This window comes from Microcaecilia unicolor, chromosome 10 (genome assembly GCF_901765095.1).
Source record: "Microcaecilia unicolor chromosome 10, aMicUni1.1, whole genome shotgun sequence".
In the NCBI taxonomy this organism is placed as follows: domain Eukaryota; kingdom Metazoa; phylum Chordata; class Amphibia; order Gymnophiona; family Siphonopidae; genus Microcaecilia; species Microcaecilia unicolor.
Window position 1 is genome coordinate 77969670 of NC_044040.1, and position 25576 is coordinate 77995245.

At 43.6% G+C, this 25576-nt stretch overlaps 1 long non-coding RNA gene across 1 annotated transcript; it reads right to left on the minus strand.

Moving 5' to 3' along the window:
• Positions 1-8488: 8488 nt before the first annotated feature.
• On the minus strand, positions 8489-23943 carry LOC115479210. Its single transcript, XR_003943628.1, has 3 exons — positions 23863-23943; positions 22767-22770; positions 8489-8503 (listed from the first exon to the last, which is right to left on the minus strand). It is a non-coding gene; the product is annotated as an uncharacterized LOC115479210 (long non-coding RNA).
• Between the last annotated feature and the right edge of the window lie 1633 nt (positions 23944-25576).

Consider the following 25576-nt stretch of genomic DNA (forward strand, 5'->3'; position numbering starts at 1 on the left):
TATGACTTGTCCTTTAGATTTGTTACCCTCTGCCTGGCTGTCCCTCTCCCACCACGGTTTGATTCCCCTTGCCCATTCAATTCTCAATAGCCTGTCCTGTGGGCTTATTCCCCCCCCCCCCCCCCCCCATGGAAATCAGCCCTTGTATGTCCATTACTAAAAAATCGTTCTCTAAATGCTTCCCTGGGTGATAACTATTGTCCTGTATCAAATCTTCATTTTTTAGCTGAAGTCTCGGAAAGAATAACCTTCAGCCAATTGTCTCATTCTACGTCCTACTCTGTTAGGTTTTAGGACCAGTCATTCCACAGAGACAGTGCTTGATTCCCTTTTAAATGACTTCCATTCTGCATTGAATCAGGGCGATCTGCTTCTCCTAATCTCCCTTGACCTCACTGCAGCCTCTGATCTAGTTAGTCACTCTCTGTTCCTCTCTCAACTTCACTCTTTTCTTTGAGTAAAGTGGTGTGGTAGCCATGTTAGTCCACTTTTAAAGGTAATAAAAAGAAAAAAAAAGAAGAAGATGTATTAAGTTAGTCTAATAAAAAGGGTATCATATTTTCTTTTCTATCTTTTGATTTATTTATTTATATTTATTACCTCTTTCCTTTCCAATAGATCTCTTAAAGTTTTGCTCCTCTCACCTAGCTCTGGTTCATTTCCACTTAACCTGTGGAGTCCCCTAGGGTTCTGTTCTTTCCCTCCTTACTATTCAACATCTTTCTCAATCCCCTAGCCTCTCTAATTCAAGATTGCTCAGTCAGATCCTATATCTACGAGGATGATATCCTTCTGGTTGTTAGACAAGATCCTTACTCTCCTGACTTACTGCTTTACAATCCTGCCTCAACCATATCGAAGATTGGCTCTTCATACATTGTCTTATTCTGAACCCTCAAAAAACAGTTGGGCTTTGGCTGGCAGGCCAGCCTTTTCCCCCTACTGGTACCTCCATCATTCGTGGATGTCCCATCCACCTTGAAAACACATTGAAATACATGGGGGTCCATTTGGATACCCAACTAACATTTTCCAATCACATTTCAGCCGTCACTAGATCTGTTTTTTTTTTTCATTGCTTTTGATCCAGTCCCTTTGCTCATACATAGATGATGCATCCTGGGCCACCCACATGTATGCCTTAGTTACCTCAAAACTGGATAATTGTAATATTATTTATGCAGATTTGCCAGCTCTTGCTCTCAAGAGGCTTCAAATCATTCAAAACACTGCAGTCCATATCCTGTCCCGTGTGTACAGTTATGACCATGTCACCCCACTCTTGAAGTATTATCATTGGTTCCCAATACCATTCCATATCTGCCAGAAAATACTCACTCTGACTTTTAAAGTCCTGCACCTTGGTACACCTCTCTACTTAGCCTCCATCATCTGTCCCTATTGTCCGTCTTGTGTGTTTCGCTCTGCATTTGACCACCACCTGACCATTCTGTCTTTTTACTGTTCTAGGTTCCAATCTACTACTACTACTTAACGTTTCTAAAGCACTACTAGGGTTACGCAGCGTTGTACAATTTAACATAGAGGGACAGTCCCTGCTCAAGGAGCTTACAATCTAAAAGACATGTGAACAGTCAGTCCAAAAGGGGCAGTCAAATTGAGGCAGTCTGGATTACTGAACGGTAAGAGTTAGGTGCCGAACGCAGCATTGAAGAGGTGGGCTTTAAGCAAAGACTTGAAGATGGGCAGGGAGAGGGCTTGGCGTAAGGGCTCAGGAAGGTTGTTCCAAGCATGGGGTGAGGCGAGGCAGAATGAGCGGAGCCTGGAGTTGGCGGTGGTGGAGAAGGGTACTGAGAGGAGGGATTTATCCTGTGAACGGAGGTTTCGGGTTGGAACGTAAGGGGAGATGAGGGTAGAAAGGTAGTGAGGGGCAGCAGACTGAGTGCATTTGTAGGTAAGAAGGAGAAGCTTGAATTGAATGCGGTATCTGATTGGAAGCCAGTGAAGTGACCTGAGGAGAGGGGTGATATGAGTATATCGGTTCTGGCAGAATATAAGACGTGCAGCAGAGTTCTGAACAGATTGAAGGGGGGATAGATGGCTAAGTGGGAGGCCGGTGAGGAGTAAGTTGCAGTAGTCAAGGCGAGAGGTAATGAGAGCGTGGACGAGAGTTCGGGTGGTGTGTTCAGAGAGGAAAGGGCGAATTTTGCTGATGTTAAAGAGGAAGAAGTGACAGGTCTTGGCTATCTGCTGGATATGCGCAGAGAAGGAGAGGGAGGAGTCAAAGATGACTCCGAGGTTGCGGGCAGATGAGACGGGGAGGATAAGGTTGTTATCAACTGAGATAGAAAGTGGAGGAAGGGGAGAAGTGGGTTTTGGTGGAAAGACGATGAGCTCGGTCTTGGACATGTTCAGTTTCAGGTGGCGGTTGGACATCCAGGCAGCAATGTCGGATAAGCAGGCTGATACCTTTGCCTGATCTACACGTCATTCTGCCTTTTTCTATCTTGTACCATCCCTTTAGACTTCCATACCATCTGAACTGACACATCAACCCTCCCATCCTCAAATTTTTTCTGTTTTCCCAGGCCTTCCCTGAGGGTTTGTAAGTAGGTAGTGACTCTGGGTATCAGCACTCTTTTTATCCTGGTTCCTCTTTAGTCTCACTCCTCTTTCACTTTCTGCTCTTTCCTATTGCTCTTTGTCTCTTATTAATTGGAGTTCTTTTCATGGCTTCATTTTTCTGTGGCTTTAATTGTGCCCTGTTTTGATTCCTGTACTGAAAGACGGTATATTCACGTGTCATAATAAAAATAAGTTGCAGTTTCGCAGTTTACAACTATCCATGGATTTTTTGTTTCTTCATTTTGATGGATCCAGCCCCATATATACGCACCAAGCTGTGGCTTTCTGTTTTACTACCCACTCCTTTCCCCTATCCCAGAGGTATTCAGTCTCAGTCCTTGAGGATCACCAATAGGTCACGCTTTCAGGATATCCCTAAAGAATATGCATGAGAGAGATTTTCATAAGAGGGAGATAGTAACCATGAAATCTCTATCATGCACATTTACTAGAGATATCCTGAAAATCTGACCCATTTGGCAGCTTTCAAGGATTGAAAATGATCACAAGGGCCCCACCACCTTCTTTGTGGATTTGAATGGGATTCACTTTTTTTTTTTTTTCGAACAATAAATTTTAAGTGCCTGAATGCTGATTTCAGGAGGCCAGTGTGGTTATAATAAGGTCACAAGGTTTGTTGGGTAAAACAGACTTGTTTTCCACAATTATAGTACTGAGCAAGCAGTTCATTGGGAAAGAGGTTGACTAGTGGATTCTCCCATGGAATCTCTCTATATAAAACGCACCTCCAACGTTCTAATGAAGCCTCTGTTAGTTAGCCAACATTCTAAGTGAAGGGGGTGAGATCGCATTGTGTCTGCCCCACCCACGCGTCAAACATGATGACGTCGAGGGCGGAGCAATGACACTCAACCAATCGCAACACTCGGCAGCGAAGCGTCAGGGAAGGAGGCGGCGCTCTCGACGTCTAGCCTTCCCTTCGCTGTATTCCGCCTTCTTCTGACGTCAAGGATGACGTCAAAAGAAGGTGGAACACAGCGAAGGGAAACCTAGACGTCGGGAGCACCGCCTCCTTCCCTGACGCTTCGCTGCCAGAACCGCCACGGAGGTAAATTTAAAAACAAGAAAAAAAAAAACCCATGTTGGGAGAGAAGAGGGTGGCCACTAAAGTACAACAATGGGAGCGGGAGGGCAGGGGAGAAACGACAGCATGGATGCGAAGGGGGGAGGGAGAAGAGGGCGGGCCAGGCTGGGACATGGGAGAGAGAGGAGCATGGATGCAAGGGGGGGTCATGGAAGGGAGACAGGGGACTTGCTGGAAAAGGATGAATGGAGGCGGCAGGGACAGAGGAGCATGGATGGGCAATGGATTGGGAGGGCAGGGCTCAGGGAGAGAGGGCAATTGCTGGAAAGGGATGAATGGAGGGGGCAGGGGACAGAGGAGCATGGATGGGCATGGATTGGGAGGGCAGGACTCAGGGAGAGAGGGAAATTGCTGGATAGGGATGAATAGAGGGGACAGATGGCATGGATGGATATGGATTGCAGGGCAGGCCTCAGGGAGAGAGGGCAATTGCTGGATAGGGAAAATGGAGGGGCCAGGTGACAGATGAGCATGGATGGGCATGGATTGGAAGGGCAGGACTCAGGGAGAGGGGAATTGCTGGATAGGGATGAATGGAGGGGACAGTTGGGCATGGATGGATATGGATTGCAGGGCAGGCCTCAGGCAGAGAGGGGAAATGCTGGATAGGGAAAAATGGGGGGGCCAGGTGACAGATGAGCATGGATGGGCATGGATTGGAAGGGCAGGACTCAGGGAGAGGGGAATTGCTGGATAGGGATGAATGGAGGGCACAGATGGGCATGGATGCATATGGATTGCAGGGCAGGCCTCAGGCAGAGAGGGGAATTGCTGGATAGGGATGAATGGAGGGGCCAGGTGACACAGGAGCATGGATTGGAAGGGCAGGACTCAGGGAGAGGGGAATTGCTGGATAGGGATGAATGGAGGGGACAGATGGCCATGGATGCATATGGATTGCAGGGCAGGCCTCAGGGAGACAGCGGAATTGCTGGATAGAGATGAATGGAGGGGCCAGGTGACAGAGGAGCATGGATTGGACTCACACTTTCACTCTGACTCTCAAAACACTCACTCTCACATACACTCTCCCAAACATACACACTCCGAGGAAAACCTTGCTAGCGCCCGTTTCATTTGTGTCAGAAACGGGCCTTTTTTACTAGTTTTATAATAATTTGCTTTCAAGTATAGGTAAACACATTATTAAAGCCCAATGCAGAAGTTTCTGGCCTGATGGGTAGTTGCTGTATGTAATTGTTTTGCTTGCATTATCTTCTGTTCCAGCTTGGCAGTAACTTCATCATCTATTTTCCAAGAATCTTTATTATACTGGAAAAGTTCAGTTAAGTTTATTGATAAATCAATGCATCTTTGACTTAACTACAGCAAAACAACAATGTTCTCACAGTGGAAAACACCCTTGGGCATCAACATTCCAACCGATAAAAAGCTAGATACAAGGAAACCAGACATAATGGTAAAATGGATAAGGGGGAAAACACCAAAATAGCAGTGATCATAGAGGTATCAAGTGATTAAACTATAAATCGTGTGGAGAGAGAGAAAAGATCTTCAAGTACCAAGAAATGTAGTCAGAGACCAAGAAGATGTAGCAGAAAGATATAGAAATATTTCCCAATGTTTTGGATATCAAAATCTTGATTAAAAGTACTTTTCAATCACACCTGGATAGATTGCCTATATATATTCCATCTTATGTACTACAGCGAGTGTTAGTAATACATTTGAGAGAGTGAGATCATATCCCACATACCTTGATTTTGAAATGAGGTTCATTATTGTCATGGTATGTGCAAAACTAAACCATTTTGAAACATTGCCCCCATTGAAAACAACTATACTGATTTGTGTATTGTTTTCATGTTACATTTAATTTATAATATGATTTTGTTCAAGATTATAGAAGAAATATTTATAGGCCAGTCTTGTGGATCAAGGGCACCAAGGAAGATTTGGGAGAGATACCAGTGCCAGACATGGTATTCAAAGCTAGCGAGTCGGAGAAACTGAATGAAATCTCTATAGACCTAGAGGATGTAATAGGGCAATTTGACAATTTGAAGAGTAGCAAATCTTTATTTTATGCTTTCCAAAAATACTAGGACTAGCGGGCATGCGATGAAGCTACAAAGTAGTAAATTTAAAACGAATCGGAGAAAACTTTTCTTCACTCAACGTGTAATTGAACTCTGGAATTCGTTGCCAGAAAATGTGGTAAAGGCGGTTAGCTTAGCAGAGTTTAAAAAAAAGGTTTGAACGGCTTCCTAAAGGAAAAGTCCATAGACCATTATTAAATTGGACTTGGGGAAAATCCACTATTTCTGGGATAAGCAGCATAAAATGTTTTGTACTTTTTTGGGGGATCTTGCCAGGTATTTGTGACCTGGATTGGCCACAGTTGGAAACAGGATGCTGGGCTTGATGGACCTTTGGTCTGTCCCAGTATGGCAATACTTATGTACTTATGTACTTGTGTATATGTGTAAACAGAACTAGGGACACTGTGGACCAAATTCTATATATGATGCTGAATAATTGGTGCCATAAAATGAGTGCTAAGTGTTATTCTATAAACAGTGCTCCAAGTTGAGCGCCACTTATAGAATAACGCTTAGCACAGATTTGCAAGATGTCGGTGTGTAATATGTGATGATGTCATCAGTGCAGGGACAGTGGGAAAATGGCATCCACCTATAGGCAGCCAAATTTCTCAGATGCTGACACCTTCCTGTTGGTCAGGATAGTCCTGGAAAAGCCCAAAAAGCTCTTCCTTATCCCTGGGCCATGGGAGAAGGTTTTACCTGCAATATTGGAAGGCCTTGCAGAGGCTGGCCAACTCCTATAACATGGGGACATCCTTCCCTAGGGAGTTAAGTGCAAGACTCCTGATTGAATATATCAGCTGTGACTGCATGCTAATTTTGTACCTATGGTAATGGATGGTGAAGTGAATAATGTAGGATGGTAGGCAGAGGTGGGATTTGAACCAGCCATCACTGAATGTCAAGTTTCTTAGTCTACACACTGGGCTACCATCTCCACACCATAGCATGATCTGATAGGCATCTGTACTGATCGATCAGGAGTGTAGCATGTTAACTTCATAGTGTAAGATTGTCATCACCACATATGTCCTGACCTGGAAATAAAATCACTGTGAATAGCAAGGTAGCATTGTGAAGTATCTGTTCTGTATTTGCCATTCAACCTCCTTCTCCCTCTCTTTTCCTATATAGGCTCGTTACCTGAGGCAGCAAAAGGCAGATTATCTACGGGGAGTGAGATGCCAGCTGCATTCCACTGGCAGGTGAGTACATTACAATATCAAATGCACCTTTCACTTCTTGTTCATCTCCATAGCAGCCACATTGTGAAGGTAACCATCTATGGTGCCACAAAGTATAGGTGGCAATGTATAACCAATAGGCAAAAGACCTATAACATGGTCAATTCCCAAACTACAGTGACCAACTTAGAATATATAATGGTCGAATGTACAGCTGATAGAGTATGATTGTAACCAAGGTCTATGTTACCACCTTTGTAGATCATTCACCAGCTGCAGCACCCCCCAGGCCTGCTGCCACAAAGGCTGACCCAGTGGCCCCTAGGAAGAGGGGGGAGAGGAGGAAGAGGAAGAAAAGGTGCTGGAGGTGATGAGGAGGAGGAAGTGGTGGTGGTGCAGGAGGATGGAGGTGAGGAGGAGGAGGAACTGCAGACAGCCGCAGTCCCCACAGCACCAACTATCATCCTTCACCTGCTGTCCCCAGACCCCATGTGCCACCCCAAAAGCAGCTGGACAAGCCTCAGGAGGAGCTTGTAATCTCTGAGGGACAGGACAATAGCCTCCTGCATCTTTCCCCATTCTTCCTAACACAGAGAGCTGTGGCTCTAGCAGTTCCAGGGGCAGTTGTAGCTGCAAATACAGCCACACCTTGCCCCACTCCTATCACTGGAACTGAAGCTGTACTGGAGAGGATGGGGTTAATGCTGAGGCCATTGTCCGTGACAAAGGGACCTGGAAGTTGCTGTGGCCAGGGCCAAGCATGCTCAAGGGCACAAATTATCTGCCCTTGTGCATGCTAGGATCCTAGGACCCGACCCCTCTCAGGACCCTTAGTCTGCCTCTCCTCCTGAGAAAGCTCCTACAGGGCCTCCTTCCCTCCCCTCTTCCCACAGTGATCCTCTTCCTTTTTGTTAATTGTATATATGTTATCATGTTTTAGTTTCTTTTTTATACCTCTCCTTTCCTTAACCCCTCTGTAAATATGTTTTCACTTTAAAGATTATTTAAACATATGTTCAAAAAGATTAATTTTATATAAAAGTTTTTCAAATGCCTTCTGAAAATCCAGATACATATCAACTGGCTATTCATCCCTTCAAAGAAATGTAGCAAGTAGGTGAGGCAAGATTAATCCATGCCTATGTATATGCTCAGAAATGCCATATTTTAATTTCATTTTTCTATGTGCACATTTTTCTATCACCTGTCACATCATGACAGATGATTGGTTGGTGTCCTTTGTAACATGGAGGGGCATAATCGAACGTGGCCAGCCATCTATATGGGCAGCCATCTCTAAGGCCGGCCCCGGAAAGCGGCATACCCGACCGTATTATCGAAACAAGATGGCCGACCATCTTTCGTTTCGATAATACAGTCGGGGCCGGCCAAATCTCAACATTTCGGCCGGCGTTAGAGATCGCCACCATTGGTTTTTGCCGATAATGGAAACTATTGGTGGCCATTTCAAACCCAGCCAAATCCAATGCATTTGGTCATGGGAGGAGCCAGCAGTTATAGTGCAGTGGTCCCCCTGACATGCCCTCTCTTTCTCTATCTTCCTCTGTCCAGTACTTCCCCCCTCTCTCTCTAGCCATCCATGCCCAGTATCCTCCTTTCCTTCTCTCTCAATCTCTATCCCTCCCGTTTCCAGTATCTCCCTCACTCTCTCTTCCCCATATCCAGCATCTCCCTTTCTCTCCCTATTTCCTCAATGTACAGCAGCTCCTCCTCTCTCTATCTTCTGATACCCTCTCTTTGTCCAGCATCTCCCCTTCTCTCTCCTCCTGCGTTCAGCATTTGTCCTCCATCTCCATATACACCTCCAAGTCCAGCATCTCCTCTGTCTCTGAATCCCCACCTCCCGTGTCCAGTATTTGCACACGTTCCTTATGCCTCTCAATGCCCAGCATTTTCTGTCCATTTTCCTATGCCCCCAGTTCAGGATTCTCCTCTCCCTCAATGTCCAGAATCTCCCTTTGGTCTCTCTACATTCCCCCCATTACTATATTCCCACCTTCTTTCATCCCCTCTTTCCCTCTACCCCACCTCTCTCTCTCTCTCTCTCTCTCTCTCTCTCTCTCTCTCTCTCTCTCTTCCCTCCATCCCTCTCTCCCTCTGCCCTCAGATTCAATATCTCACCCTCTCACTTCCCTCTATCTCTCACTCTCCTCTGTCCCTAAATCCAGCATTCCCCCTGCCTCTCAACCATCCCACCCATGATTCAGCAGCTCTCCCCTCTTTTAAACTCCTCATGGTGACATCTCCCCCCTCTCTCAAACATCCCCTGTTCTACCTTGAAACACACATTTCTCCCCTCTGGAGGCAGCCAACAGCATTAGCAGTTCACATAATGCTGCCTATGCACATAATGCTGACTTTGCCATTCCTGGAGCCTTCCCTTGGCCATGTCCCGCCCCTCTGACATAATTTCCTGTTTCCATAGAAGGTAACTGTATAAGTGTGCCTTTAAAAATGTAAAGGGCAACTCTATAACTGGATACATGCAGTTCCCTACATTTAGCATGCCCACTTATGCTCGGTTTATGGTTGTCATAAATTGGTGCAACTAAGTGCACCATGCAGTGTGAACAACTTACAGTGTTCTATAAGGTGTATGCATAAATAGGTGACTTCAGTTCCTGCTCCTGGTAGCAGGAACCACCCAAGCACCACCTATGTGTATGCCCTTTGTAGTTATGCAATGTAGCACTCCCTTATAGAATAGTGCTTAATGCACTTGCATTCATAACTACCAATTAAAGCATCACTCATTATTGCCACATCGCTCTTTAAAAATGGCTGTCAAAACTTCCGCTGAAATCTTGCAAAGCCACCATTGGAAGTCTTGGCAGCCATCTTAAAGAAGATGAGGCAGCAAGAGGGTCAGTGCTGGCAGCAGGCAGGAAAGACTGGGAATATTTCCTGCCCTGAAGACTCTACTAGACCACCAGGGTGGCTTCAGGTGTGTGCCGGGAGGACACCCTGCGGCTCGAAGGAGTGGGGAGAAGGTCTGGAATAGGTGGGTGGGCGGGAGGGAGGAAAGGGGAGGATAGGAAACTGTAAACAAAAAATCAAGGTAATATCTGTGTCATTTAGAGGGGCTGGTTAAAGGGACGGGCAGGGGAGGATACAGTAAAAGAAATCAAGGGAATATCTGTGTCATTTGGAGGGGCTGGTTTAAAGAGACACCCTAGTACTATTATATTCATGCAGAGATTTTTTTCTCCTGGTAAAGGGCCACTAAACAGACATCATGTTATGAGAATTAGGTGCTCAATATTCAGAGTTTCCATCCTTCTATTTATTTACTTATTTATGGCATTTTATCCCACATTAAACATGAATTAGATTGAAACCTGGGAGCATTTAAAAAATGTTTTTCCCTAAGCCTACATCAAAAGAATAAAAGATTGCATGTGGGAACTTGCTCTTTTTGCTTTGTGGAACGCAGTGGTATATTATAAAAATGCACTTGCCTTTTTTAAAATTATTACTACTTCACTTTATTAATGAGGGAAGGGTTTCCTTTGTGCAGAACTGTCAAGAGTCAGTCTAAATGTGCCAACATTGTCCAGTTCCTCCAAGAAAGTATGGCTATATGCTCCCAATAAGCTTTCACTTCAACCTATACATCCACCACAGTTATATATACCACCACGGACTTCAGATCTTATACGGGGAACAGTCTCATAATGTCACCTAGCCTCTGTCCTAAAATTGTGTCGGGACTTTTAAGCCTCTGTGATAGCTTATAATCACTGACTTGAACCCCCACCACCTCTGTATCTCACAGCACGGTGGTGTTGATAGTATATTATTAAAAGTTTTTCTTTTATGTGTTATATTTTTACTCTTGACTTTTTGTCTGTCTATCGTTCTTCTACACCTGCAGGCTATTGAAAGATCACCGAACACTTATCTGCATTCTTCTTTAATCCACCGGACCCCGACAGGTTCCTATTTCGCCTCAGCTTCGTCGAGGGGTCTGGATTTGTCTGCAGGTCTACATCATAAAAAAGAATAGATTAGTTCTTTCAGCCTCTCAACCCAGTGGTACATATAACCGGTCAATCCTGCTCTAGCACTCTCGCGTCTTTGTCTCCTTGAACACCAGCCTGATCATGCAACATGGCGTTCAGCCCTTTTAACGGCTCCATTCCTGGATCTTTGCCGGGACTCACCAGAAACTGTCATGGATCTATAAATAACATCCCCAGTGTAACTGGGTATTTAGTCCCATGGGCTCCACAGACTTAAGCTGATACGTCCAAAAGACTTCACGCTGGAATAGTTTTTTATTCACATCTCCCCCTCGGATGTCCAATTGTATCTGTTCTAAGACTACACACTTCAAATCAGTAAAATCATGTGCCTGCATGATACAGTGCTGGACTAGAGGTGCCCCGGGTGTTCTGGTTGTGATCCTTGAGTGATGCTCCCTCATACGTGTATGCAGGGCTCTGCTTGTCTTACCTACATACACCTTGCCACATGGGCATATCACCACGTTCTGCGATTGACAAGTCGTGTGGTGTCACAACATGTACACTTTATTATCCAAACAATTAATAAACTGGTCAGTCTGCAGTGTGATGGTACAGGTAGTACAATTCGCTCTATTTCATCCAAAATGGCCCAATGGTAAACACTCACTCCGCTGTATACTCTGATGCACACACGCGGGGCTCAAAACCTCCTTTAAATTTTTTGATCGAGAGTATGCCATTCTTAATTCCGTATCCCTGAATACAGGGTGTGTCTTCATAATGTCCCACTGCCGATGAATTATCCTGGCTATGGCCTCACCTCCTGGTGCAAACTGCGTAACAAACACCATCATAGCCTCCTTCGATGGAGCGCACTGGTTCTCCTGCAATAACAGATCTCTAAGGTATGCCCACTTCAAGACTTTCTGGGATAATGTTGCTCCTGTAAATTCTGCTGAAATGCCTGCGCCTGTGATTTAAAATCCACATCTTGAGTACATATATGTCTGAACCGCAACATCTGCGAGAAGGGAATACTTTCCCTTAATGATTTTAGATGACTGCTTCCATACTCTAGGGTAGTATTCCTATCTGTTGGTTTAACAAAAGCCTTCGTAGTAAACATACCATCCTTCAGCTCGATGTTGACATCCAGGAAATGTATCGACGTATTTGATACCGACATTGTGAATTGTATGCAGGTGTTCAGCCACTCGTGAAAGCCTAATAATTCTGTTTTGGTGCCCTGCCATAGTAGGAAAACATCATCTATGAACCTCTTCCATAGGAGGATCTTCTCTTGAAATTGTACAATCATCAATCCACTTTCTTTCAAACTTGTTCATAAAAAGAGATCGCTAGCGTCGAGGCAAATGTAGCCCCCCTCGCTGCAACCCGATTATTGCAAGTACAGAACACTGTCCAGTTCAGCACACTATTAGCAGCCAAGTTAAAACAATTTTAATTATGTTCAGTGGGAAATAAATCTGTTGGCTCAGGCTGCTTGCGATGTCAATATCATCACTGTTTCATTATTGCTACCAAGTACTGGATTGTTTTAATTTGTTTTAATTCATTTATCCAGTCCTTACATGCACATGGTTTTGTTTTTTAAACCCAACGGTTTCCTATGATAGCATTGTGCATATTTAAATTAGTTTTTCTTTACAAGTTTTGCTTGATTTGTCTTATTTGAAATAAAAAAAAATATTAAAACACATCAAATCAACAAGGGATGGGCTAGATGGGGCGTGGCTAGGTGGGGTGGGGCTAGGTGGGGCGGGCTAGGTGGAGGTGGAGCTAGGTGACACCTGGGGCCCCACCAAACTGGTCTGCACAGGGCCCCACAATTGCTAAGAACGGCCCTGGCAAGTCCTCCGTGGAAAGGAAAATAACTACTACACTTTAAACTACTACTGTGAGATATAAACTCAATCTAAAATCCCTTCCCTGCACTTACCAAATGTATATAACAAGTTGAAAGAAATTCCAAAACTGGAGCGGTAGGATAGGCCAAATAAACTGACAACAAACTAAAATGTTTTGCCCTGTGCACATCCCTAATTTCCATGTCATATACAGTGGTGGAAATAAGTATTTGATCCCTTGCTGATTTTGTAAGTTTGCCCACTGACAAAGACATGAGCAGCCCATAATTGAAGGGTAGGTTATTGGTAACAGTGAGAGATAGCACATCACAAATTAAATCCGGAAAATCACATTGTGGAAAGTATATGAATTTATTTGCATTCTGCAGAGGGAAATAAGTATTTAATCCCTCTGGCAAACAAGACCTAATACTTGGTGGCAAAACCTTGTTGGCAAGCACAGCGGTCAGACGTCTTCTGTAGTTGATGATGAGGTTTTGCACACATGTCAGGAGGAATTTTGGTCCACTCCTCTTTGCAGATCATCTCTAAATCATTAAGAGTTCTGGGCTGTCGCTTGGCAACTCGCAGCTTCAGCTCCCTCCATAAGTTTTCAATGGGATTAAGGTCTGGTGACTGGCTAGGCCACTCCATGACCCTAATGTGCTTCTTCCTGAGCCACTCCTTTTGTATGCCTTGGCTGTAATGTTTTTGGGTCATTGTCGTGCTGGAAAGACCCAGCCACGACCCATTTTTAAGGCCCTGGCGGAGGGAAGGAGGTTGTCACTCAGAATTGTACGGTACATGGCCCCATCCATTCTCCCATTGATGCGGTGAAAGTATTCCTGTGCCCTTAGCAGAGAACACCCCCAAAACATAACATTTCCACCTCCAAGCTTGACAGTGGGGGACGGTGTTTCTTTGGGTCATAGGCAGCATTTCTCTTCCTCCAAACACGGCGAGTTGAGTTCATGCCAAAGAGCTCAATTTTTGTCTCATCTGACCACAGCACCTTCTCCCAATCACTCTCGGCATCATCCAGGTGTTCACTGGCAAACTCAGACGGGCCGTCACATGTGCCTTCCGGAGCAGGGGGACCTTGCGGGCACTGCAGGATTGCAATCCGTTATGTCGTAATGTGTTACCAATGGTTTTCGTGGTGACAGTGGTCCCAGCTGCCTTGAGATCATTGACAAGTTCCCCCCTTGTAGTTGTAGGCTGATTTCTAACCTTCCTCATGATCAAGGATACCCCAACGAGGTGAGATTTTGCGTGGAGCCCCAGATCTTTGTCGATTGACAGTCATTTTGTACTTCTTCCATTTTCTTACTATGGCACAACAGTTGTCTCCTTCTCGCCCAGCGTCTTACTGATGGTTTTGTAGCCCATTCCAGCCTTGTGCAGGTGTATGATCTAGTCCCTGACATCCTTAGACAGCTCCTTGCTCTTGGCCATTTTGTAGAGGTTAGAGTCTGACTGATTCACTGAGTCTGTGGACAGGTGTCTTTCATACAGGTGACCATTGCCGACAGCTGTCTGTCATGCAGGTAACGAGTTGATTTGGAGCATCTACCTGGTCTGTAGGGGCCAGATCTCTTACTGGTTGGTGGGGGATCAAATACTTATTTCCCTCTGCAGAATGCAAATAATTCATATACTTTCCACAATGTGATTTCCGGATTTAATTTGTGATGTGCTATCTCTCACTGTTACCAATAACCTACCCTTCAATTATGGCTGCTCAATGTCTTTGTCAGTGGGCAAACTTACAAAATCAGCAAGGGATCAAATACTTATTTCCACCACTGTATCATCCCTAGCAACACAATGCAGTTTTCCTTGCAATTGTATTTTTTGATACACCGTGTGAAGTCCTGGCAAAAGATGTGATCTTAACTCAGTGTGTGATCATCATTGTATCCATCACTATAATATCATTTTCTATTCATAGGCTGAACTTTTGCAATGGTCTTCTTCCTTCTACTAGGTCATCCTTTCTAGTACATTTTGTCAAGGAATTGTAATTCAAGGTCTTTCTTACCTGTCTGCTTCATTCTTCCTAGCATAATGTCAACTGTGAAAAGGTCATATACTCAATTTAAACAATTGCAACAAGTAATGTTGCAATTGTTTAAATTGAGTATATGACCTTTTCACAGTTTTGATCAATGTCTGTCTCTGCTAAATTTTCTGGAATTGTTCTCAAAAATGAATCTGTAATCAGTATGCCTTTTTCAAGAATAAATATGAACTCTTATTCATATTTCTGGCTTTCTAACAGTAGTCTCATTGGAGTTGACCATATCAGTTGGTCAGAAATGGACTGTAGTAGAGCCATGCATTCATTTTCTGACAAACGGTAAAATATAACAAAAGTATTTATATACTTTTAAATGATCTAAATGGAGGAAAGGTCAGTTTAAACCAAATCCATAATTGTTCCATTTGTTGGGAAGGAGACAGGAAGACAAACTGAAGCCATTTTGGGAGATGGAGAAGGCAAATAGCAAAAGACACTTCACCAATTATGTTGAAACTTTTGACAAGAAGCCAGACAATCCTATCCCTTACACTCTTCTCCCAAATCTCACGTCTGCTGACATCATCAGCAACCGACTAGGACAATGTGACAAAGCTGCAGGACTGCATAATTTTCTGTCCTGCATTCAGACAGAGAGGAAAGAAAGAAAGAACGGTGCTAAGTTAAAAAAAAATTGTTGAAGTTCAAAACTTTAAAAAAAAAAAAGAGAAATGCATAGATATTCAGCCAGCAGCTGTGGGTGTGTGTTTTTTTTTTTAGCCACCTCTAGCATTATTCCTGAATATTCAATACTGGGCCATGTCCGGGCACTGACATTGAATAAACAGGTTTATTCATCACTTAACTGCCTGAGCAACAACACATGAAGATAGGACTGTGTTTTATGTGGCCCAATTTGGTCACTTGACTAAGGCAGTTAAGTGCTGAATATTGACCCTTAACTGCATAAGTCTGACTCCACCCCTGGGCCACCCACAAAATAGTAGGCATTCAGTATAGTGGTGATATTCAGTGGCACTAACTGGTTAAGTGCCACTGAATATCAGTGGATAGCCTTGTGCAAGTAATTTAACCAGCCAGGACCTCAAAGCTTCATAACAGCATGGATATATCACCGAGAGAGAGATAGAAATCTCTAGTGTTGTCTTGCTGGGTGTGACTATACACTCTGGTTACATACTGAGCAGTCAGGAGTACAAGGCAAAGTGAGTGAGCATGATGTTGGAGACCCCGGCCAGGATGTGGGCAGCCACTGAGAAGGAGTCTCTTTTGGGAGAAAATGAAAGAGAGTCCAGATGCACAAAGCTGGTTAAAACCAGTTTTATTAGGACTAGATTAGTGCTAAGGGCAATTTATAAACAGTGCATACCTTTCCTAGCAAGTGTCCAAAATTAGAATCCCAATGAAACAAGGAATGCACAAAAATTAAACAAGGCAAGATAGAAGTCCAGACAAAACCTGGAGTAGGAATCCAGCACAGGAGGGTAGTAGGGCAGACTTTTACAGTTTGAGCCCTGAAAATGGCTTGGACAGATCAGGATCAACTATGCATATTTTATACCACATTTATATTGTATGCTATGAGTGCAAGTGCTGTATTTCTCAGGGGAAGACATCTTAAAGTAGAACTGTTAGGTTCAATGTGGCTTACATGGAACAAAGGGAAGGTACAAAAGGGTGGTTACAAGGTTAGAAGTGGGTTGACATTTGTCGGGTGGGGTACGGTAGAATTGTTGGTTCAGTCATGAACTGATAATGAATGTGACTGTTGGGCAGACTGGATGGACCATGCAGATATCTGCCATCCTTCACTATGTGAATAAACTAGACTAGAAGTTGGAATGTGACTCATACCTGGAGCAAGAATTTGGCACAGAAGCAGGAACTGGACGAGAAGCAGGAACAATAGTCAAGGCAAGACTCACAGCAGGAATAAGGCAGGAAACATGGGCAGGTGCAATGATCCAGTTCTGAGCCATCCCAGAAGCAGGGCAGAAAAAACTCCAACAGGACTAACCAAGACAGGAGACACTCAACGGTGACAGAAAATGACAGAAGTTACCAGATCACACACCCATCCAAAAAAGAAGGGAAAGAAAGGGAAGAGAACAGCTCCTTCTGCCTACATATCATTGCTAGAGTACTACCAAGCATATGCAGCACTGTACAGAGACATATAAGACACAGTCCCTTTTCCATAGAGCTTAAAATCAAGTCTGATTAAATGGAAAATGCTTGAGAGGAGTAGGTATAGAAATAGTAATAGAAACAAAGAAAGGAAGCCAGTTGATGCTCTCAAGAGATCAAGAGCCAACAACAGCAGGGGCGTAGCTAGGTGGGGCCACAGAGGCATGGACCCCCACAGATTTAGACCTGGCCCCCTCTAATTTTGACCCCTCCCCTGCCACTTTCGACCCCCCCCCTCTCCCGCCGCCGCTGCCGCCAGCTGCTAGGTACCTTTGCTGGCAGGGGTCCCCAACCCCCGCCAGCTGAAGTCTTCTTCAGCGCCAGTCTTCGGCGCATTCGCTGATCTGCTTCTGTGAGTCTTAACTCCAGACGTTCTGTACAGAGGGGCAGCGGTGCGGGGGGGGGGGTCAAAAGTGGCGGGGGGTCGACAGCACTGGGGGGAGCTAAAATGTGCCCCCATACCTCGGGCTCTGGACCCCCTTCCCGCCAAGGTCTGGCTACGCCCCTGAACAACAGCATTAGTGGGGAGGAACAGAGAAGATAGTCTCCAGTCCCCTGAAATCTATAAGCCAAATGGAAGGGAGATTTTTAAAGAAGATAACAGAAACAACTGCAGCTTTCACTCCAGTTGTGAAAGTCCAGTTGTCTGCTCCCATCTCCACAGAAGACAAAGGAAGATAGAGACAAGGCATGGTGGGGAGCTAGGAGACCTGCAGCACTGGGCAGAGTAAGAGGCACACCATGTTCCATTCTCTGCTGCAACTTTTGGCAAATATAGATTCTGCATGTATCCTCATGTCAGGGATTTTCAACAGGGATGAGCAGCCAGAAATGTTTTGAGTCTTTTTTCTGTTTTTTTGTTTGTTTCAAAACAAATGCCTTTATTAATGTGCACTATGTACACATGGGGTAGACTCACAAAAGTGCAGCAAAAATTAGATGTAACAAATATGGGTGCTAAACACCAATTCAATAATTGCAATTGTGCATGAAATTACCATTAATTACATAAATCAGCATGTGCACTCCTAAGTTTAGACATGAGCACTTAAACCATGTTAAATGTTAGCATCTACATGTTAATGTTAGCACCTAAAGCTGGCAACTGTGTGTATAAATAATAATATTCTATAACTTACACGTGCAACTGCAAGACACACCCCTGACCTATCCATGTGCACACTCCCTTTGTTATTCTGCCCCATAGTATTTAGGCATAAAGGGGTCAATATTCAAAGCAATTTGACCAGCCAGAAATGGCATCAGCCTAGTTAATTCACTTGTTCAGAGTTAACCACTAATTATCAGCAGCATTTTACTGGTTAGTGCTACTGAAAATAATCGGTAAACGCCAAACTTTAAACCAGCTATTTTGGGGGCATTCTGGGGGTGGAGTAGGCACTTGGCCAGTTAAGTGCCAATATTCAGCACATAAATAAGAAGGCATAAAAGTCAGTCCTAGCTTTACATCTTTACAAGTGTTGAATATCGCATTTAACCGGCTATGTGTTAGCCAGCTCCAGAAACCCAGAAATTCAATGCCAGTGCCTGGATATGGCCTAGCACTGAATTTCAGGGTTTAGTGCCGGTGGTGGTCAGCAAAATGCTGATTGCCGCTGGCTGAATATCAGGCCCTAAGTTTATAGAATTATGCCTAAGCGCAGTTATGCGTGTAACCACAAATTAATGCCCATTAGCACTACTTAAGGGCTATTATTGGTACTTAAGACCAATTGGTGCCTAATTTAATAATTAATTTAGGCACACAACTAACCAAGACAGGAGTCTACCCCAAGTGGAGTGGCCTAGTGATTAGGGTGGTGGACTTTGGTCCTGGGGAACTGAGGAACTGAGTTTGATTCCCACTTCAGACACAGGCAGCTCCTTGTGACCCTGGACAAGTCACTTAACCCTCCATTGCCCCAGATACAAATAAGTACCTGTATACAATATGTAAGCCACATTGAGCCTGCCATGAGTGAAAAAGCACAGGGTACAAATGTAACAAAAAAAATTGTGTGCACAAATTTTCATGTGCAACATTATAGAATGAAGGGGACACTACACACTTTTCTTAGCATGTGCACTGTTTGTGCATGGGGTGGTTCTATATATGGCACCTAAAAAATCCACATGGAAAACGTTTCCACCTAATTGTATTCTATAAGCCATGCCTAGATCTAGACGTTGTATGTGTCTCCATTTACCCGATGAAAACATGGTGTACATCCCAGCACGTAGATTTAGGCACAGAGGGCCATAATTCTTTAACAGTGTGTGTAAATTTTGGAATGCCCATGAAATGCCCATTTTCTCGCCTATAACTATGCCCCATCTTGCCTGCACACATTAAAATTTAAGCGCGAGGCATTACAGAATACTGGGACAGTAGGTTTTTGGTGGATTTTCGAGGGCTCACACTTTCCACCACAGGTTTAACAGTTACCCTGGGTTCCCTTCTCTACAGTACACTGCACCGACCACTAGGCTACTCCAGGGACCTGCTTGCTGCTCTAATAGGACTGGCCATAACATCTGAAGCTGTTATAGAGGCTGGTATGTACTGTTTCTTTCACATCTTTGAGAGGAGGGAAGGTGTCAGTGACAACTGGGGGAGTATGAATAATCTCTCCAGTGGTCATTTGGTCATTTAGGGCACCTTTTTGTGACTATGGCCCTGATGCACAAAATATACCTTGACAGCAACATGCAATTTAGACTGGCTCAAGCCTGTTTAGCTGGCACAGCATTTGTGGGAGACGTGCACAAAGGGGTTCTGCGAACTCTTTTCTGTCCATCGAGGCAGCCAATGGGAATCGCATGCAAGTCTATGCAAACAAGCTGTTTAGTATTTAAATGTGTGTTCTTAGGGATGCACAGCTGTTTCCAAGCAATGCACAGCAAGGACTGCCAACCTTTAGTGACATAAATTTTACAGGAGGTCTGGAGCAGCTGTACATGAAAGGAACTGCAGAAAGGATCCACTCCCCAGGGAAAGGTGCTGGAGACAGGTTGTGAGGAATCAGGCTTCTGGCCCCGGCCGGTGCTGCTGGGCTCAGCAGGCCACAGGCAAGTTCAGGAGGTTCGCAATGCATGGGCTTCAGGGCACTGGTAAGTTCCGGTGGCTGCAGTGCATGGCTTGGGGTAGGATCGGCCTCTGATTCACCGCTGGTGAAAGGGGCTCTGGAGGCTGCAGTGGCAGCAGCTCCTCCTCATCATCATTCAAAGGGACTCTTGCTGCCCACACTGCCCAAGACCTTGTGCCAATACACCCTTACAAGCTGCCGCCACCTCCACTTTGAACCCTGCGGATGGTTGGCTGGCTCTCCTATCGCAGAGAATCAAGGCCTGGGATGATATTTTTTTGTTTGTTTTTACAGGAATGGAGCACTAAAAACTGCTCCCCACTCGCTGTGTAGTGGAGGCTGTTCTGAAGTTTTGAGACAGGACTAGAGCACGCTGCTCTGAGCATGTGCAGAGCAGCTATGCTTAGTATTGACTTTTTTGCGTATGCACAGCTGAACAAGTGTCTTTCCCCCCTATTGAGCTGTTTGCTGTTTTTGCGAGCAGCTCAATTGCATTCATTTTTTTCAGCATTGCCCCTTATTTCCACCTTGGTAATTTTTACCAAGGTAGATTTAGTGGGCAGTTCTTCACGGGGACTTCTGTGCATCGGCCCCTTAGTCGTGACTGAAAAAGGTATAGATCAAACGTTTAAACTTTTAGCTTCAGACATTTTTCTTTTGTTCCACTATGGCAGAAAAATGTTCAAATTTTGGGAACGCCCAAATCCCACCCCAACACACCCCCTTATGATTTGGATGCTCTGCATGTGAACTGCATAGAAAACCATCTTAATGGGTTTTGAAAATAGCTAGACAGCAATAAGAAGTAGTAATGATGTCAGAATAACTCCCGTTGGTTGGACTTTGAAGCAGCTAAGTGAAATACAGCTAAGCAAAACGCTGGTCGTCGTTGGTCAAGGGTGACTCAAGAGCAGTATGAGGAGTGGCTTGATACGTGCTTGAAAAGATAAGTACTGTTTTTGTGCTCTCTATGTATGGAAACAGTGTGATTAATATATGGAAACATTGTGGATTGAATGAAGTGAACATTGCAGCCTTTTGAAAAGATATTTAAAATAAAATGAGAATATGATGGACATTGATAAATAGTAAGGAAGGGTTTTCAGCTGATGATTAAGAGTAGATCCTTGAGATCGTATATAGCTCTATAAATCCTTTGAGCTCTTTGGAGAATTTTCCTTCCTTTAAGTTAGATATGTTTTTTGTTGTTCTATCTCTACTTTTGAGTAGGTCATATGCACTTTTTGTATTATCATTTTCTGTGAATTTTATGATTCCACACCCATGAGTTAAGTTATAGTGAAAAAAAAAACCCTGTCCATCTGCCACTTTGTGCCACTTTTTGGATGTTTTTCCATTTTGAAAATGAGCCACACACATAATTTTAGGATACAAATGGCACATTTAGGCACAAAGATTATAGAATTAGGGGGTCTTTGTGAATAGTGTGTGCACTTTTCTTAAATAGTGCATACTATGTGCACATAGTGTACACTCTTTCCCAATAGTGTGCACTATTATTGGCTAACGACATTTGTTTCAAATGACAGCCTATCCCTATATTTTAGCATATGCACAGATAATGAAGGTTATCATAGTTAAGGGTCTATAAAATATAATTAATAGTGTACTAAATGGTGAGGAGGTCGAAATGATACTGCCAGGGCCAAGAACGCCCCATAGACAACAGATAATGAAGAGTAAACAGACTAAGGCTGTAGGTATAAAATCAGGCCTCAGCCTCAGTTCCAGCAGCTGCAGCAATAGCACTAACTGCTTCCAAGGAAGCAGAGATATCAAAATATCAGAGGTGTGGAGGCATTTAAAGTGCTTGAGGCTCCGCATAATGCAGAAAGCATGCAGTCGGAGAAGAGCATTAGAAGAGGAAAAACAATAGGCCATCTTTCAAACAATGGCACATTGCATCATTTGCAGAAACACCGTCATTTGAGCTACAGTAGGTTCAAGAAAGAGGGTTGGTGATAGGCTAGAAACTCCATCCAGCACTGCATATAGCAATAGCAAAAAAAACAGAGAACCTGATATTCAAAATGATTTAAACAGCCAGGAGCTAAACAGGCATATTCTGAGGCACTTAACTGAATAGTGCCAATGAAAATACCAGTTAGCACCCAATCCGAGACCACCTATTTTGTGGGTGGTCTGGGAGCGGAGTTGGCACTTAGCCACTTAAGTACCGATATTCAGCACTTAAATGGCTAAAATAACTAGATAACTAGATTGAATGGTTGACCATTCAATCCTTACCAAACTCTTGGACAAACTTGGGATCGGTGGAAACATTATCAACTGGATTAATAACGTCATTACTACCAGATCCTATCAAGTCAAAGGAGCTACAAATCTATCATCCCCATGGTCATCAGAATGTGGAGTACCACAGGGATCTCCATTCTCCCCAATACTTTTCAACCTTATGATGATTCCCCTTGGCCAGAAAACTAACCAAACGTGGTCTAAATCCTTTCATTTACGCCGATGACATCACCATATATATTCCCTTTAAATTCAATCTATCTTAAATCCACAACAAAATCAATACTGTCATTACCACTCTAACCTCCTGGGCTAATGCTTTTAAAATGAAATTAAATAAAGAAAAAATGCAGTGCCTGGTTCTCTCTTCCCAATACTCTCCTTATCTCCCGACTACTCTCAACACCCCTGATGTCAAACTCCCCATATCTGACAACTTAAAAATACTGGGAGTAACGATAGACAGCCATTTAACTTTTGATAACCACGCTAAGCTCACCACGAAGAAAATGTTTAATATGATGTGGATATTGAAACGAGTGAAGCCTTATCTCCCACTCAACACTTTCCGGAACCTGATACAGTCTACTATCATTACCCACGCCGACTACTGCAACAGTGTCTTTTTAGGATGCAAAACCCAAATACTGAAAAGACTCCAAACTGCCCAAAACATGGCTGCCAGACTTATTTTTGGCAAATCGAAATTTGAAAGTGCATCACCTTTTCGAGCAAAGCCTCACTGGCTCCCCATCAAAGAAAGAATAAATTTTAAGATGAACACAATGACCCACAAGATCATCCACGGCGAATCCCCTGGCTACATGAATGAATTGATCAACCTCCCTGCTAGAAACAAATCTAATTCTTCACGAACTTATCTTAACCTACACCTTCCCAATTGTAGAGGAATTAAGTACAAGACCTACTACGCATCCAGTTTCTCCTTTTTGGGCAGCCAGCTTTGGAATGCTATACCCAGACCAATCTGATTAATAAACAACTTCTTGCCCTTTAGAAAAATGCTGAAAGCTCATCTCTTTAAGCAAGTCTACTCAAATGCCCCAACCTAATCTCGCCAACTTCCACCCCCAATTCTGTTCTGACTTAAATATCAACCTCCCATCCTTCTCTTTCCATCTCTCCTTAATTTTATCCCTCCTTACCCTTTCTCCCAAATTACACTATCCTATCCTGTCTACCCTCTTTTATCCTAGTCATATATTATCTAGCTCAACTTATTATATACTACTAAGCCCAACTTTACATTGCTTTACTACTGTTTTATTAAAATTCTATTAACTTTGTATTTCAAATTACTATGTAAGCCACATTGAGCCTGCATTATGAGGGAAAGCGTGGGGTACAAATGTAAAAATAATAATAATTAAAAAAAAATTTTGACTGCATAAACATTGTCCAATCTTTATGCAGTTTTTCCTAGCCAGTTAAGTGCTGAATATTGCACTTAACTGGCTCAGGCCCAGAGGCATAAAACCTAACAAGCCAACAATGTGCTTTTTATATTGGTTCTAGCCAGTTAAGCAAGCATGGAGTTTAGCGAGACATGCACAAAAGGGTTCTGTGGGTTCTTTCTGTCACGATAGCAGCTAACAAAATTTGTATGCAAAGTTATTTTAATGAACTAATTACTATTCAAATGTGTATTCCGAGTGATGCACAGCTGTTTCCCTAGCGATGCACAGAAAGAACCACTTACCTTTACAATGAAATTTTTACGGGTGGTCATGAGCTGCCGGTACTACTGTTTCCTTCCCATTACCACTGAAACAGCAGTTGCCGGTTGACTAAGGAGAGCTGCGGCATCTCTAGAACAACACCCTCCACTCGCCATGCATGCACGCAGGCAGCACTTCACTCTCTCCTTCACCTCGCTCTCCCTTGCTTCCCTCCCTGCCTGTACTGCTGCCAAGGGTCTGGAAGCGATATAAGAAAAAAGTTTGAAAACAAAAAAAAAGGCTACACACTACTTTCATATAAGCAGCTTGAATGCGTGTATGAAAGATATCTGTAGCATGCACAGAGCAGCCAAGCTTAGCAATTGGCTGTTCTGCTCATGCTCGGGTGACCTATTGGTTTCCCTCCCTGCCAACCTGCTCACTATTTTTACAAACACCTCATTTGCATGCCAATTCTTTTGAGCATTGCTCACTATTTCCAACTCAATTGTTTTTATCGATGGAAATAGCGAATGGTGCTTTACCGGGACTTTGATGCATCTTCCCCTACGTTTTGTCCAGCCACACATGCCCAGATATTCAATGCTGGAGCCCGGACATGGCCCGCCATTGACTATCTGAGGATAAAGACAGCTGCAGTCCATGAAATACTGACCATCACCTGCTGAATATCAGATCCAGAGAGAAAAAAGAAAATCCAGTCTCTACCCTCAGTAAGGTGATAAGCAAGTAGCCCAACTAAGCAAGCTATCATGAAGGAAATGAGGTATTTGGCATCACTCTCAGGGCAAACAGCAGGCAGTATTGAAGCTGGTGACATAGTGCAATGGGAAAATAATTCTCCTGGATAAACAGCCCCTACATGTGGTTGAGAACAAAGGTCTCGATATTCAGCTGAGGCGGGCAGCACCGGCATAAAACCCAGAAATTCAATACCGGGCCATATCTGGCCACTGGCATTGAATATTCGGGGGATTTGGCCACTAAAAAGTTAATTGGTTAAGCTGATATTCAGTGCTGGCCATTAAATTGTTAGTAGTTAAAAATGTATTCTTATGGGACTGTGCTTGAAAGCAGAAAGCAATTGTGATTTTTTAAACATTCCAGATCTGGGAAGGAGGGGCAATAGTATCTATGAGACTATGCTCCAGATCTTTTAAGTATCTAGCAATCCTTCTGTACCCATTGAATATTTTGTTGTACATATTTTCTAGTTTGGACACTGTGAGTCAATAATGCTGAAACTTTCTTTACGACATCTTCAGGTTTTTTTTTTAAACCTAAAATTAAATTCCATGCATACTCATTTGTACCTGAGTGCTCATGGAATGAGTAAATACAAAAAAATGCTGCATTTAAAGACACTTTTCCTTGGTTCTTCCCAAACAGACAAATATTATGCTTTGCGGCTTTAATTCCACCTGTCAAATATCTGTGTTCTCAGATCCTGTATTTTCTTATCCTGACAATGAAGACTTGTTTTCTTC